The sequence below is a fragment of the Schistocerca gregaria genome, chromosome 4 (assembly GCF_023897955.1).
Source record: "Schistocerca gregaria isolate iqSchGreg1 chromosome 4, iqSchGreg1.2, whole genome shotgun sequence".
Classification (NCBI taxonomy): domain Eukaryota; kingdom Metazoa; phylum Arthropoda; class Insecta; order Orthoptera; family Acrididae; genus Schistocerca; species Schistocerca gregaria.
In genome coordinates, this window is record NC_064923.1 from 450,693,321 (window position 1) to 450,711,492 (window position 18,172).

The 18,172-nt window shown below is 42.5% G+C and overlaps 1 protein-coding gene and 1 non-coding gene across 13 annotated transcripts in view; both read left to right on the forward strand.

Annotated features, from left to right (window-relative positions):
- The window catches only part of LOC126266607 (tyrosine-protein kinase Abl), a 428,403-nt gene that overhangs the window by 56,837 nt on the left and 353,394 nt on the right, over window positions 1-18,172 (forward strand). The window lies entirely within an intron of this gene.
- On the forward strand, window positions 1,134-1,208 carry Trnat-ugu (transfer RNA threonine (anticodon UGU)). The gene has a single exon. It is a non-coding gene; the product is annotated as a tRNA-Thr (tRNA).

The window sequence follows — 18,172 nt, forward strand, 5'->3', positions numbered from 1 at the left end:
CCTCCTCTGGTCATCTTTTCATAACTGTTCTAGATATTTCTCCCACGCTCACTTGTTTTTCAAAAATGTACATTCGATTTTATTCTCCATCGTCTTAAAACAGCTTCAGCATGTGCTCCAATTGTAATGATCACATCGTCGACGGGACGTTACAAAACGTTCCTTTTCATAGCGTCTTTGGCGTACATTTCTGCCTTGAAATGTATCCAATTCCTGCAGTACTATTATTGAAACGGCTGGTCAATGAAAACATTTTTAGAGCAACAGTATCTAATATTGTACTTCTATTAAATTGATTTGAGAAGAGTACGTCGAAGAGATAATAAAGTACTTGCCTTCAGCATAATTGTCATGGGGGGGGGGGGGGGGAGATATCTCTTCTGAAATCGTATTAATGGTTCGGGTTTGATTTCAAAATTAAAACACACATCGTTTTTTCCGATCGAAAATAACTCTTGTACATTCGATATTGACATTAGGTTTCATCTCTGTATTCATTACACTCCAAATCCACTTGACTCTGCATCGTCATGACTCAGAACAGATTGTTTACAAAGCTGGTCATAACATGACTGGCTCATGACCGCAACTCTTCAATATTCGTCTCGCATGGCACCAAACTCTACAGCAGACACACACATGTACCGAAGATAAAATTTAAAGTAACTACAAATATTTACAAATATAGACACACGAATCAAGTGTAATAAAAAATAGAAATTTATCTGATATTGGAATTGTGAAATACAATTTGCACTGACTTTTATTAATTCAGTTTATTTGTGCCTCCTAATTAATCAAGTATGTTATTTAATTTTGTATTTACATAGAGTATTTCCCTGGTTGACTAATTCCGCAGAGTGTATGAAGATCGTGTCTGTTCTTTCGGACATGTCCGAAAGAACAGATACTATCTTCATATAGTTAAGACTAACCGGCCATTGACCTCCTTTTGTGCGGATGCACACGCATTGCCTGAAGTCTTACGGGACTCTGGGTAAGATTGTCTGCCGCGAGTAATGAGTGTAGTGGGCATGGGCACAACGAATGTAGTGTGTGGTCATTTACTTGGGAATGTGGGTCTCACGGGGAGCGTGCGAGGTATAAATGCTTGCAGTCGCACTATCCTCTGTGTCGTCGGTGGCTCAGATGGATAGAGCGCCTGCCATGTAAGCAGGAGACCCCGGGTTCGAGTCCCGGTCGGGGCACACATTTTCAGCTGTCCCTGTTGCTGTTTATCAACGCCTTTCGACAGCTTAGGGTCTTGATATAATTATCATTTAATTCTTCAGAGAATCCATTTTCTTGCGATCTGAACATATCAGATATTTCTATTATCTTTAAATAGGGTAAACAAATATTTAATAAACAAAGTTCTCCAGCATAAATTGAGAATCGCGCAAATACGAACATAACTGTATCGGCAACACTAGTACAGAAACCAAACATCGATCGATTCAGTATAGAAAAGAAACAACCCGAGCTTGTTAGAATTTATAAATATCATTCCAAAGAAAACCAAAATAAATTCTAATAACCTGCATAAATTGGATGTGATCTACAGTGTGGTAAGAAGCCAAGACGCATTCACAAAATTTGGATAGCATTACCATATCCTCCTTACGACTTTGTACAGTGTGACAAACGTAAAGTTGGTAGAAATGAAGAATAATTTCACAGAATGGGACTCATAGATACGCGCTTGTGAGGACTACAAAATTGAAGCTAAGACGCTCCGAACCAGATTGTTACCGTAGTACCATAGGGCAATTGTTTCATGGTGACTGGAGAAATCGAAAAGAACGGAGATTGTATGAAGTAATCTTTTGATTCTGATGCATGTGTCAAATACAGGCGTGAGTGTAAAATTTGATTAAAAAAGAAGTCGTCGAAGCTCGTTGTAGCTCGCTGCATCTCTGTAGTATGACTTCTTTTGAACTCAAACCATCACCATAATGTACACATTTGCCAGAAAAGTGACCAAGTGCGTTGCATAAACATGATTGCGTAATTTTACTCGTAACTATAGTGATTGACTATGTGGTGCTGCCAGTTCGAACATCGCGATATATCTGGTCATGCTTTGAGCTGTACGCGTAATACCGGTCTCGTCCGAACAGATCGATTGTGCCGGTGTAGGCGAAGTGTTCCACTTATTGATATTCCCAGGAACTGCGCTACTTGCAGCTGCTACATGTGACGTAATTAGTCAGCTCTGTTGTTACAGCCGCTTGTCTCCTGAAACTTTTAGGACATGACAGTAATATCTCCCAATTGACATTTTTGGCAACTGTAACTGTTTTGGTTGCACCGTATAATTTTGATCACTTTCAAGATATTTTGGTACACGGCGCCAAAGCTGCAGTCACAGCCTAAAATTTTTAAAAATGTCGTCATATGCAGCAGTTGCAACTAGGTTCAGGTGATGTTAGAACAAGATCCGGAATTTCATTTGAAGTTAATCATTGTCAATTAGTTTTGATCCTGAAAAACAGCAAAACTCGGTATAGAAATCTCCATCACCAATCCCCAAAAAGCAAAAGTGGTTGCTCTTGCAGTTAAATTTATCATCTTATTTTGTAATACTCGGGGTATGATTTATCAGCGTGGTGTAGCTGCACACACACATCAATAACTGAACAATACTATAGGGATGTCGTTAAAACTCTGCAAGTCCAGATCAGGCGCAAGCATTTTCCATCATCAGAAGCAGTAGTGAAGGTTGCATAGGCGATTCTGAAGGACCATTCAAAAAACGGTTCCCAGCATATCTTTGCAGACTGGCAGAAATGTTGGGACTAGTGCATCTTATTCAAAGGAGGGTATTTTGAGAAGGACCATCAAAATTATATGGGTGAGTAAAGGTCAAAAAAATTAAGGTCATTCTTTATTGACACAGTCATGTTTGTCTAGAAACTGTGATCTCCATCTCGCAGAATTTTGGGCTTTACAGTCCCTTTTGGAAACAAGCATCTTTGCTTCATTTCGGGAACGATTTGCCGCGATTCTCAACTTCCTAGTTCGCCACAGTGTAGAATTCCTAATTGACTGTCATATCTCTATCTTTCAGTTGTTAAGATATAAAAAAAAGTGCCTTGCCGCATCAGCGAAGAAATAATGGAGTACGCCTTTTGAGATAAAGTAGCACATATTTAGATTAATGGCTTGCTCTACCACACATTGTTGTCATGTTTAGGTGTCAGTCGAGTGTTTTATCTTCGAACAACGTACGTGTACATTGATCAGCCAGAACATTATGACCACCGACCGACTATCAATATAAACCCGTCCAGGCGGTAACAGTTTCACCTGGCAAGGACTGACTGCTAGTCACACACGCACGATGCATGTGAACGAGCTGGAATGGAAAAGCCGCGCGATATGTCTGAGTTTGACCGAGGGCAGATTGTGATGGCCCGGAAGTTTGGCACGAGCATTTCGGAAATTGCGCAACTTGTGTCTTCGAAGAGTGCTGTGGTAGGTGTCTTCTACACGTGGCGAAACCGAGGTGAAACCACGTCCAGACGTCGTGAGGTTGGGTGGCCACCCATCATTATAGATGTCGGACGTCTTAGGCTGGGCAGACTGGTAAAACAAGACAGGCGGCGAACTGTGGCGAAACTGACGTAAGGCTTTAATGCTGGGCAATAAACACACAAGTATGTGTGAACACACATTGCACCGAACACTTCTAACGACGGGTTTACGCAGCCGACGACCCATGCATGTGCCAATGTTTACACATCGACAAATACGACTGCAATGGGCTCTTTTCACAGGCACTTGGACGTTGGCTCAGGTGGTAGAGCGTTGCGCTGTTATCCGTGCCCAAAGGTGGACATCATGGCTGTTGTGTAGATGGTAATAATTTTCTTGCTGATGAGTATATGTCACCACTGTATTACTAAATCGCAGATTGCCTATCTAACGGTTTCTAGGATTTTAAAATATTTTTTAATTATTTCGCGTGATTTTTGGCTGCATTTATAAAGATACATGAAATATATTCATCCAGTATTTGAGACTGAGAGCACTTAGCGACTTACAACAAACCTTAGACAAAATTTAAAACCTTTACGAAACTTATTTTGCAAATAGTACCCACATACATCACTGAATATACCTGCAAAATTGTCATCGTGCGACACACAGTTTAGCTGATTTGCCTCATAAACATTGTGTTACGTCAAAAACTTATTTTGTTTAAAATGATGCCCAAATTACCCAGACTAAATTCATCGGCTGTTTCATAATAACACTTAACTATGTCCAAAAAACTGTAAACATAATTTCAAACTTCTCTTAAATATTTTCTCCGTTACATGCTTAAAGTCAAATACTCAACACATTTTCTCATTTGTACCGTATCAGACGTTTGACGCTATTTCATACATGGGAGTTATTCTTTAAAGAAGTGAGTGTTTACTGGTGACTCCTAAAATCTGAGCGAAACGGGGACATTTTGTGCCCTGACACCAGTATCACATTCTCGGCTAAGTCATACCATCTATAGTCCTTACCTTTTTTAATGTATCTATCAAATTCGAGAGTCCTCTGACTAGTAATGTAAAACGCATTGCTCTTTCACGTTAGTCCCAATCACCCAAGTCGCGAATACAGTGTGATGACTTCGCGTGTGATTTATTGAATCATTATGTTACGAAGTGCTGCATTCACTTACAGGAATTTTGCGGAAGTGTGCACTCTGATTCATTCACGACGACACAAAAGTAACAGTCCTGTTTCGAAGTTTGATTTTCATATGGCAGAATTGGACTTAGCACATCTGTTTCACGTAGTGGTGCATCTGGTATAGCCAATATCAATAGTCGCGAAGCAACGGATTTTTGCAACTGTTTGGGGATGGTTGTGACCGATATTTGAAGTCGTCCGGATACTGTTGTTAGCTGCCAATTCACACTGAAGTTTACTTAATACCTTCTACATTGATATCATTTTGCAGTATCCTTAATAATAATAGCAGGCAAATACTGCATACAGCAATACGTGATACGCATCCAGTTAATCTGTGTATCTTGAGTTGGGGATTGGCGTGGAATGAAAGATAATGTAATGTCACTGATAGCACATGCGCGCAATGTGTTAATATGCGACCGCAGAGTTCCCTCTCACCTTCCCTCCCTCCCTCCCTCCCTTCCTCCCGTCTATCTCTAGCCGGGTATTACCATTAGATGTTATTTGTCAGCTTCTCTCACGTGTTACGTAAGCGTTATCTGTAATGCACTTACGACAAAGAGGACATCATATAGCGTTTGGTGGTTGGTTTTACAACTTTCTTTGTATTAACATTGTTTTATTTGTAACTTCAAAAATACATTTCAAGACGGCGAGTCCGCTTCAAACGTCCACATTAGTTGAACAACGTTCTGTTATTATTTTTTTACTTGCTGAAGGCGACAAACCGGTGAATATATACTGTAGAATGTCTAAAGTTTATGGTGAAGGTTGTATGAATCGTTCAAATTTTTACAAGTGGGTAGAGTAGTTCATAAGTGATCGCGACTCAGTGATTGACGAACACCGTTCTGGCCGACCAGTTGCAGTTTCAACACCCTCACTTGAAAGTCGAATTGATGACATTATTCGTGCCGATCGCCGTGTGACTGTGGAAATGATAGTTAATAAGGTTCAGGATAGTACTGCTACAGCTCATAACATTATCTGTAACAAGCCGAAGTACCGCAAAAAATTTGCAAGATGGGTCCCAAAGGAAACCAGGTTGAGAGAGTGCACAGAGCTAAAGGAACGTTATGAAAGATAAGGTGAGCACTTCAGCAAAATTTTAGCTTGTGATGAAACTTGGGTTCACTATTATAAGCCAGAATCAAAAAGACAAAGCGTGGAGTTGAAACACACCAATTCACATGTCACGAAAAAAATTCACAATCCAAGCATCAGCAGGAAAAGTCATGTCGACAGTGTTTTGAGATGCTGAAAGTCCACTTTTTTGTGGTTATCTCGAAGAGCAGCCTACAATGAACAGCCAATACGACACGGTAAGTGAAGATGAAGCCAGCCATGAGAGAGAGACGTCCTGGGTCTCAGAGCAGAGGTGTGATTCTCCAGCAAGACAACGCACGTCCTCATATTGCTCAACTAACCCGTGAAACCATCGACAGAATGGTCTGGGAAGTACTGCCTTATCCCCCTTACAGTCGTGGTAATTAGTATCTAGTGATTTCCGTTTGTTTGGTGCACTGAAGAAGGTACGTGGGAAGAGGTTCCGTCCGCATCCCTTGGTCGTGCGGTAGCGTTCTCGCTTCCCGCGCCCAGGTTACCGAGTTCGATTCCCGGCGGGGTCAGAGATTTTCTCTGCCTCGTGATGACTGGGTGTTGTGTGATGTCCTTAGGTTAGTTAGGTTTAAGTAGTTCTAAGTTCTAGGGAACTGATGACCATAGATGTTAAGTCCCATAGTGCTCAGAGCCATTTTGAAGAGGTTCCAGGATAACGAGGAAGTGATAAAAGTTGTGGGTAATTGGTTCAAACATAAATAGTTCTTAGAAGCTGAAATAAAAAAGCTTGTAGCCCATTGGAACAAGTGCATAAATATTAAAGAGGATTATGTTGAAAAGTAGAAAAAGTATTGTTTTGTAAAAATATACCCTAGTTTCTCCAGACCAGTTTGTCTCTCGAATTGTTGAATGACCCTCGTAATATCTTTTTTTTTTATCAGTGTTTAGAAGTATTTACAATTTTATAGGCTGCCTTCGCTAAAAATCTCAGCTATATGCATTTGGAACACAAGAGATATTAATAACTATTTCGTACGTAATAAGTGCATCATGTCCATCTGAACGAATATTCATCTGTTTTCTCTGGAAGTAGCTAGCCATACAAGTCTCGCCGAGACACTCTCTCTCTTTCTCTCTCTCTCTCTCTCTCTCTCTCTCTCTCTCTCTCTCTCTCTCTCTCTCTCTAGTTTCTTTCTTTCCCTTTTCAGCAGGTTATTTGTCGTGTCTCATTGCCTCATACTTTAACTGTTCTACACTTCCGGAAAAAAATAGCACATCCTATTAGAGGTTTCCAGTTCGCCCAAGATTTATTGTTCCAATGCTGCGTATGGAGTACATGAAATGATTACATTTACAGATTAATAACACATGCGATTCTGAGGTACCAGGTACTGACCCACGCCGAAACACCCAAATTAGTCCGTGGTGTAGCCTCCTTGGGCGATAATGCAGTCGCAGGCTCTGGAATCCAATCGATCGCCGAGGTGGCGAATAACAGTCCTGGGATACGTTATTTCATGCCTGCTCATCGTGTCACGTAGTTCTGCAAGAGCTGTTGATTGACGAGTCATTTCTTGTCCCATCATTTTGCGCACGTGCTCCACTGGAGGAAGTTCGAAGATCGTGCTGACCAGGGAAATTGGTGCATGTCTTTGAGAGCACGTTGAGTTTCACGGGCAGCCTGTGGGCGAGCATTGTCGTCCCGTTGGAACAACACATCACCTTCCTGCTGCAATAACGGCAAAAGAAGTAACAACATTCCGCCCGTACAGAGCGCTATCTAGCGTCCACTCTAGAAACATCAAAGGTGAACGAGAGTTGAAGCTTATCGCACTCCAGACAGTAAGGCTTGGGTGGGGCCAGTGTGTCTTGGAATAGTGCACTCTGAGACGGCGCTCAGTAGGTCTACGTTGTACGTGCAAACGATTTTCACTTGCTTGAAGACAGAATCTGCTTTCATTGCTGAAGGCCAAAGTGCTCCATTCCAAGTGATCCTTTGACGGCACCAGCCGAGCCGTGCACGTCTATACCGTGTTTTGAGTGGAAGACGGGCTAGAGGTGTGCGTGCCCTTCCCACTGCAAAGAGCATCGTTGTACAACTGACACAGCACGTCAGACATTTCTGCGAAAGGACCATCCCGCCACTCGGAAGGCCACTATTTGACGTCTTTCAAATTCGCTCATTTGGCTGTAGGAAACACGAGTGCGTCTCCAGAGCATGATTGCGTCCTTGCTTCACACTTCTGCGCACTACACCGAGCCTTCTGGCTGTGAGCATTACATATTAAAGGGTAGAGGCAGTTGCCGTTCTGGTAGCTGTGCTACTACGCTATCTATTGCGGACGACCTGGAAACCATCATCAGTACATCTACTATCTCCCAGGTGGCATATCCCGTTATCGAATCAAAATCGATGTGGTTTTTCGAAGTGTACTTTTTTCCGGCGGTCTGTTTAACGCTATACCTCAGGCAAATATATCGATCAAGGTCGAACTGCGACGGATAATGTTTCAAATTCTTGACTGAGGGTAGCCAGTCTAAATAACTTCAGACGAATATCGAAACGTTCCTTGAACATTGTCACAGCAAACTACTCCTTCCATACTAAACCAGACTCGTTCATAATATCAATGTCGACTGGACGTCGTATTGTTATTTTACTGCCTTCTGTAGGAAAAAGTGGGCAGTTGTATTTCAGAAGTAGCAGATAATTTCATGACTGGAAAAAGTCGTCTCAGAAACTACCATGAACGGAGACAAGATCAGAAGGTTATTTTCCGGCTTATAATTCTGGAGTTAGTAGGCTGCAACGCACGGTATTTGGACTTGTTGTTGTTGTTGTTGTTGTTGTCTTCAGTCCAGAGACTGGTTTGATGCAGCTCTCCACGCTACTCATCCTGTGCAAGCTTCTTCATCTCCCAGTACCTACTGCAGCCTACATCCTTCTGAATCTGTTTAGTGTATTCATCTCTTGGTCTCCCTCTGTGGTTTTTTACCCTCCACGCTGCCTTCCAATACTAAATTGGTGATCCCTTGATGCCTCAAAACATGCCCTACCAACCGATCCCTTCTTCTAGTCAAAGTTGTGCCACAAATTTCTCTTCTGTCCAATTCTATTCAATATTTCCTCATTAGTTATGTCATCTACCCATCTAATCTTCAGCATTCATCTGTAGCACCACATTTCGAAAGCTTCTATTCTTTTCTTGTCCGAACTATTTATCATCCATGTTTCACTTCCATTCATGGCTACACTCCATACAAATACTTTCAGAAATGACTTCCTGACACTTAAATCTATACTCGGTGTTAACAAATTTCTCTTCTTCAGAAACGCTTTCCTTGCCATTGCCAGTCTACATTTTGTATCCTCTCTACTTCGACCATAACCAGTTATTTTACTCCCCAAATAGCAAAACTCAACACTACTTTATGTGTCTCATTTCCTATTCTACATTCCATTATCCTCGGTTGGCTTTTTTATGTTCATTTTATATCCTCCTTTCAATACACTGTCCATTCCGTTCAACTGCTCTTCCAGGTCCTTTGCTGTCTCTGACAGAATTACGATGTCATCGGCAAACAAAGTTTTTATTTCTTCTCCATGGATTTTAATACTTACTTCGAACTTTTCTTTTGTTTCCTTTACTGCTTGCTCAATATACAGATTGGATAACATCGCGGATAGGCTACAACCCTGTCTCACTCTCTTCTCAACCACTGCTTCCCTTTCATGTCCCTCGTATCTTATAACTGCCATGTGGTTTCTGTACAAATTGTAAATAGTATTTCGCTCCCTGTATTTGACCCCTGTCACCTTCAGAATTTGAAAGAGAGTATTCCATTCAACATTGTCAAAAGCTTTAAAAGCTTTCTCTAAGTCTACAAATGCTAGAAACGTAGGTTGGCCTTTCCTTAATATTTCTTCTAAGATAAGTCCTAAGGTCAGTATTGCCTCACGTGTTCCAACATTTCTACGGAATCCAAACTGATCTTCCCCGAGGTCGGCTTCTGATGTTGTTTAAGTTGCCCAAAACTGTTACGGTTACCGCATCGAAAATGTTAAGAAATATTTTCTCATTATCGGTACGGGGTGGTCAATTCCATCAGCATAGCGATGATTACGTAAAAAGTATGAAGCTAAGGAACCTTTTTCGTTGAATGAGAGAAAAGTAGCTGCGCCTTGTGAACACACGGGTATGATGGACTGTGCAGCGAGACAGTCTGACCAGCGATTGAGGAAGGAAAAAGGGAGTTATGTCCTCGCTCTCACGTGCCTCCGTACCTGCGGGGGCCCGAGCGGTCGTTCCCACCTGTCAGCAACCGCCAAGGCCGGCCGCAGCCTCCCACTGCATATAAGCGCCGCAGCCTGCAGCGGGCTGTTGAGAACGAAACTCTCATCAACGCTACCAAGATTCACCTCGAGCCCCGCATTAGTCGCTTTAAGTTAGCACATTGATGACATAAACTATCGGCAATTGAAATTGCAACACTCATAAAGCTGGCATGCAACAAACTTCAAATTGGCATGAAGTGTGCATTGTATGTCCCCACCTCTCGCCACATGGGACTGCGGAATGCACCCAGAAACATTTTCGAACATGATCGTTTTGGTGGTTTGGTTCCGGTGTGGGGAGGCATAACGTTGCACTGGCCTACTCACCTGCAAATCTTCGAACGGGGTACTCTCACCAGTCATTATTCTGAAATTTTACTGCTTCCACGTGTACGTCTTTTCAGGGGCGTGTTCGGCCCCTGGAACAGGTGGTGCTCTTGGAATAAAAGGATACCGGACGATCGGACTGGCCTGCCCGTTCACCCGTCTTGAACTCCATCGAGTACATTGGGGACAGCGTATTGCAGCACGTCCACATCCACCAAAGACCGTCTACCGCGCTGGTGAAGGAATGAAACTCTACCAAAAGAACTTCTTACAAACCTACGGCCAGCATGGAACCAGGTATCAAAGCAAACATTGCCGTCCGTCGTGGTCACACGCACTAGTAAGAGCCATGTCCTGCATTTTTCAGTGTTCGGGGGACCATCATAAACCGCAATGACTTCAATGTAATTATTATCTTTCAATAAAATTGTCATTTCTGTTAGTCTTTTTGCGCATTTCTTTCAGCTACTTTGTGCACTATACAGGCTGATTTTTATTACCGTTTAAAAAAATCCCAAAGTGACGTAGGAGACGCTGAGACACGTAATTTAATATAAGACACACAGAGCCGGAAATGTAGTAAAGTACACCAACAGTGGATTAAAAAAATGTTGAACATGTTACGTCACTAGATGTAATGGAGCAAAAGCGGTTCTCATTTTGAGTTTGTTTCCTTTTGTCCCTATTTTTTCAGACTTTATTTAGTAAAGAAGACAGACATTTACTGATAACGACGTAATTTGGAAGCTTGTATTCATTTACTTGTGATGCAGTAGGTATGTTTTTGTTGTACTGCAATTTGCAATAAACAAACGGAGACCACGAGACCGGCAAATAAAATAATGTATGTTACCTCAATGTACACCACAGTTACCTAACGAAGTGAGAAATTATTGCCTACGAGACGCAAGACTCGAACCCTGAGACCCACGCGCTGAAGTCGCACTCGTAGGCCCGTGCCACACCGGCGTGAATACTTGACTTGGTTCAGTCAGAGTAATCAGGTGTAACAGATAGGCCCTACCACTGCACGTACGACGGGGTTCGCCAACTGCTGACGTCACATGTTTGACATTCATCATCCACTTTTGGGGTATTTCTCGACATTTGCGGCTCCATGTGCCTTGTGTTAAGTTACTTCCCTCGGCGTCATCTACATCGTTTCGGGAGGTTTTAAAACCTTAATAAGAATCAGGATGTCAAATTAAACACTTTTCAGCCGTCTAGTTTCCAAACTACTTGTATTTGGTTATAAGTTTCAGCGTTTTACTACGCTATCTTCAGGCCCCCTGACCGACGTGCAGTAAGATTCTCCTTCGGTTCTGATCAAAGCAGAGGCCAGCAATATCATCTGAAACTGGTAGCCAAATAAATCAAGTTTGGAAACTAGATGGCTGAAAGGTGTTTGATTTTACATCCTGTATCGAACGGCCGGGTCGCGCAACCGTCTCTAAAAAGATGGACATACAGAGACTTAACAAGAATCATCATGTAGTGTAGCAGTTCCTTCTATGTATGGTCCGAGTGTAATCGGGCTGTGTTACTTGGCAGTAACGGATCATGCGAAGGTACTTTTCTTGTTAAGTTTTCCACTCCAATGTATAAATCTTACGAGCAGATTGAAATTGCCTGAAATGTAAATATATTCAGTGGATTGACTGGAGGCATTCTTCCACACTAACGATTTTATCTAGTCTTGTTTGTATTTGGCCATACAATCACATAAATTAGCCCCAAAATATAAATTCTTGATTACAATGTGTTTAGGTACTTCTCAACACACAACAGCGTCTCGTACTAGTATCACAACTATAATTAGACCTTTGTGTTAATTGTCTCCCGCTTGAAGTATTCCGGATTGCATCCGTAGCAGCAACAGTTATTCACCGTTGCTGGTACTAATAAATAAACATGTAAGAACAATGCAAATGTGTTTAATATAGTAACAAAGTTTTTGTTGTAGAGTAAAATGTAAACAAATAGCGTTATACCGAAATCGCCTGACAGTCTGGTTTGATGAGGTACTAACGGAAGTAAAGCAGTGAAGGCGGGTGGTAACTCGGATAGCTCAGTCGGTAAAGCACTTAGACTTGAGAGACGAATGCCTCACATTCTAGTCCCGATACTGCACACAATTTTTAATTTTCCTGGAAGTTTCAAATCTGCGTGCATTTCGCCGCAGAATGAGAATTCCTTCTGGAATCTGGTCTGATGTTTGCGGCACGTACAGTACGCTATCCCAACACCATATCCTGTGGTTTCAAAAGAAAGTGCACAGAAGAGTGATAAGTGCTTTGACGACTCCCTAAAGCCAAAGACTTCACCATTCTGATTTGGATATAACATGTGATATCAATGCAACAGAATGTTGTCTTAGGGCGCTATATTTCAGTAGACTTTTTCTAGTAAATAAATGAGGGATGAGGCTCTTGATGCATCATAGCAATCTGCTTTATTGGAGAGAAGTAATTGTGTAGGTGGCATACTAACCCAACAGAGCCCCTCCTGCCAGGAATGTTGTTTTGCCCCAGCTGTGTTGGTTTGTGTGTGTGTGTGTGTGTGGGGGGGGGGGGGGGGGGGGAGAGAGAGAGAGAGAGAGAGAGAGAATCAGCAACCTAGCTCACTCATGATTCCTTGAGGTCGCTCTGCTGGCGTTTTTTGTGGCGCTGGTAATGTTTCCCTGCGGGAAGACGAAAAAACGTTGCGCTCATGCGGCCAGCTCAGTAAAGCTTTTTTAGATCGTCGCGTGCCATTACAACAGCTTACTCATCATTATTTTGAATGTCGATATCAGTACGCTAGTAGAAGTAGTCATAGCACATGGATATAAGGGCTGACACAATACAACAGCAGCTGCTAGAATATAATTTATTACAATTACTGTTGCTGTGTAATTTATTAGTCACAGGTTTTATGTAAAGTAGGTGATCACAAATTTCAAACGGATCGTCTTCAGATCTTGTTAGCTTCATAACAGCATAACACGCAACTACGTCGCCATGTTACAATGTAACGCAGCATAAAAGTCAAGAAGATCGCTCATAACGTCAGAAGCAGGTTACCTATAACAGTGATAAATTAAACTGTTAGAAACGTCAGTAGGCAGACACCATAGCCTGTTGTTGTCTGGCATTTCTGTACTCTATCGGTCTTTCCTCTTCACAATTTTTAAAAATGCGCTGGGACTCTGTAGCGGAAGGGGGTGAAAAATGGTTCCGACACTATGCAAGTAGGCAACCCGAAAGATCGAGTGGTGAAGTGGGATCCTTCCTCCCCACTCTCCCTCCCCCTCGCATCCTTTCTACCGTCGGCCGTCTATGGTGAGTGGTATTGGCCGTCAAAAACATAATTATTGCCCTGTTGCTAGACTTCATTATCAGCCGTGACGTATCCGCATTCGATTAATGTGCATAAAAGGGCGGGCACTTCATGGTTTACAGTGATTGATATGAACAGTTTATTCGTATTAATAACTGTGGTAGTTACTAAATTATGGTTTTTTGACATACACGTTTCCTGTTATTCACTCAAGAACGTAGCTTTCGTGCGGTTCTAGGCGCTTCAGTCTGGAACCGCGTGACCGCTACGATCGCAGGTTCGAATCCTGCCTCGGACATGGATGTGTGTGATGTCCTTAGGTTAGATAGGTAGGAACATAAGCTCTACGTTGAAGCGTATATTGTTCGCCTTTCCGTGTTTAGTAAAGAACGATGGCAGATACCGCTTTGGACGAGCGATTAGTGATAAGTGTGTGGGTCCATTAAAGGAAGCACGACAACGAAAATGACAGTTGGTGGATAGGATTTGTGAACGATTCGGAAAGGAGACACAAGGTCGTCAGATTTTAGTAACGTGTGATAAGAATGCTTTCTCCTGGGAAGTGTTTTGGGTGGACCCCCGCTGTGGTCGTCCACCACCCCGAAGGGGAACGTGACGAAGCTAGAGCGTTAGTTATGCGTTCACTTTACAAGACGGCCAGAAAGCGTGCTGCAGAGCTTGGAATTAAGAGAGCACAACGCAGCTATACATGAAAATTGACATAACTGCCATTAAGTGGATGACTAGGAGCATATAAAAGCGTATCACGCTGTGGAAGGATAATGGGGATGGACTACGGAGTTTCAGGGCAAATAACTGTTTCTAAAGTGACAGTGAAATAATTACATGTCTAAGACGACATACTAGCCACCCGCATCTTCTGTTTCTAGTTGACGAAGGGACTGTTGCCTATTTGCACATTTTAGACAAATTTTGCCTTTAATACTTGTTTTATTGCCCATTTTTAGGGCTCCGTACCCCAGTCCGTGAAAAAGGAACCCTTATATTCTGTCTGTCCAACAGGCCGACTGTTAAAAACGCATTTACGCTGCTTTGCAATTCGCTGTCAACGATAGACAGCTGCAAGGTGTCACATTTACCAATGCAATCCCTTATCCGCCAACACTACATAGTTAAAACATTACACGTACAAGTTACACACATGGAATGTATTTTACGTAGTAGACCACTTAACAATCCCAAATGAGTACTCAACGAAGTGAAAATAGTTCCACTTCATAAACACGAGGTCAGTGAAGTTATTTTGTCTACTCACATTAGAAAACTGGAGATGCTTAGCAGATAGTCTGCCTGTAAACTGAAAAACGAACATTCTTCATAGCGGGGAAGTTGCCTTTCCCAGGAGAACACGACAGCTGCCGTACCAGATGACAAAGAACCAATTTCCCCTCCAGCGGTGTAGAACAGTGTGCAGAGATTCTGTCCATATGCATTACCTGTGTGTTATTAGTGTTATTGGATGGAGCTGGGGACCTAGAAACGACGGAGAGACTTCGTCCCCGCCGTATCACTCAGTGGTACACAACCCCACAAAAGGCTACAGCAGTCTACTCACCCACTGCCGTCCCATTGTGCTGCGGTTTGTCCCCACCCCCTCAATGGACCCACTCCCCCCCCCCCACCCCCACCCCCCCCCCCACCCCCCCACACCCACACACACACACACACACGGAACGTTTCACACCAGTGTAACCCTGCCGGCCGGAGTGGCCGTGCGGTTCTAGGCGCTACAGTCTGGAACCGAGCGACCGCTGCGGTCGCAGATTCGAATCTTGCCTCGGGCATTGATGTGTGTGATGTCCTTAGGTTAGTTAGGTTTAATTAGTTCTAAGTTCTAGGCGACTGATGACCTCAGAAGTTAAGTCGCCTAGTGCTCAGTCATTTGAACCCTGTAACCCCAATGTTTGCGTGGTAGAGTAACTATCATATACGGGTACGTGTAGAAAGTGTTTGCGCAGCAATCGCCAACATACTGTAATTGAGGCGGAATAAGGGGAACCAGTCCGCATTCGCCGAGTCAGATGGAAAACCGCCTTAAAAACCATCCACAGACTGGTTGGCCGGGCGGATTCGTGCCGGGGACCGGCACACCTTCTCGGCCGGAAAGCAGTGCGTTAGACCACACGGCCAACCGGGCTGGCGTGTAATCAGTAACTCATATCTGTATTCCATGTAGTGGTAATGCATTCTGTGCACTATAAGCACTCCCCGGGCGTGTCTACGCACATCTTCGCCAGCGGTTCATAAAGCGCACTGTGGAAGACACGATAACTTTATGCAACACCTCCTTGTGACGTAGTAGGGCAAATAGATTGGTGAATGACCAGTTCGACCCTCAGTCTGCAGACCTATGGAATAGGGGGGAGTCCTTAAACACAATCCGGCGCCCTCCCCTCCCCTCCCTTCCTTTGTGCTACTACTCCACACACCATCTCCCACCTCCCCCTCCTGTTGCGCCCTAGGAACACAATTTATTGCTCAATAAAGTTCTACTGCACTTACGTGTGACTCAGTTATTGAATATTTGTTTTTAACCCACTTCATTTATATGTAAAGATAAATTTTGTACCGTTAGTACAATATTTTAATTATCTTTGATATTTTTCCATTCCTTGAAAGCGGAGACTGTTAGTCCTTCACAAAAAATGAATAAAACATTTTTGTAGGTAATTTAATGTAGTTCAATTTTATACTGGGAAACATTTTCACTAGAAGCCGCTGCTTTCGATTTATTCGAAAAAAACAGAAAGCAGCGACTATTTAACCCATCCACAACCAAACGCTCACACCCCACCTGTCAATCTTTTTAGTGTGTTGCTAATGACACTCCCATCTACCACTGAGCAAAAATGTGCGACTACACGATGTTTTTCGCCTCATTTTCCTTCGTTGACAGAACTAAACAGCCGTCTTTCTGCAACTCTTATTGCATAGTAGGCGAAGTTGCCGTAATGTTCGTTCACTCCTGTAGTCACAATCACTTGCTTATCTTTCAGTCGTGATCAGGCTTTTGAACTTAATCATCGATTGATTGGTAACAACTAACGGACCAATTACACTATCACAAGTTTAACAAGGTGGATCATTTGGAGAAATTAGTCCTGTGTGAGAACCGATCTAAGAATCAGTACTGTGATTCAGTTAAATTAACTGAGCTGCATTTTGTCTGTCATATTCTCTCTCCCTCTCTCCCTGCCCCCTCCCCTCCCCCTCGCGAGGCGTGTGTGTGTGTGTGTGTGTGTGTGTGTGTGTGTGTGTGTGTCGATATCAAGTGTAATTAGCAGTTTACGCAGACCGGTATAAGCGTTCTTTGCCCTCTTTCTGTCTTGTCTTACTGGATGTCCTGTGAGTTGCCTATTCTGCTGGAGGAGTTAAGAACCATGTCGGATTAGTTCTTCTCAGCAGCTACGTTTAGTCTGTGAATGGGCGCCGTTTGTTGGCTGTGATGTTTTCTGCAGCCGGACAAGCCGTAAGTTCATCCATGTGGACTAGCCTGCAGCCAACCAGTTGGGGAGTAACTTTATTAAACATAGCTTTGACTTTAAAGTGTCAGACTTCAAAGTTAACTGCTAATATTTTTATTATATTTTGCAGAATACTCCTATCTCGGCGGTACTGCATTGTCAAGTACACATGCTAATTTTACGGTTTGGAATATCTTTGCGATATTTCTATACGGAGTTAGCTGTATATACATGCTTTACGTCTAACCGGACGAGACGTATATATTGCATCATCGATGAATCCTTTTTGTCAGTTGTTGCTGTTTTGTGATGGTAAAATAGCCACGTAGTAAATGGCAGCTAGTTGACAGTCCTCAGTGACGCTGTATGTTTAGAAAGTGATTATAGCTAGTCAGCGATATTGAGTTACAGATAATTTATTTATGTAATATTTGGTTATTTCTTTTTTGTCATGTTGGAGAACATTAATAAAGTTATCCAGGCAATACATTTAAATTCGATTTGTTCGTTTAATATGTCGCGTGGATAACTTTTTAGTTTTGTACTGTTTGTCCAAGGTAAAATTTATTACAACTAAATTATCTGTAAGTCAAACAATATCGCTGACTAGCTGTAACCACTTTCTAAACATACAGTATCATTGAGAACTGTCAACTAGCAGGGAAATTACTACGTGACTTTGTTTTACTATCATAAAACAGCGACAACTGACAAAGGATTCATCGATGATGTAATATGTACGTCTCGCCCAGCTAGACGTATGTTTTATACTTATACAATTAACTCCTATATACAAATACCGCAAAAGTAAATGAAATTGACGAACTGTAAAATTCGCAGGTATACTTGGCAATTGCAGTTCAGTCGAAATAGGCATATTATACCAAGTATGGCAAAGATATTAACACCTAACTTCGAAGATTCCATCTTAAATGTCATATTACGACGTGTT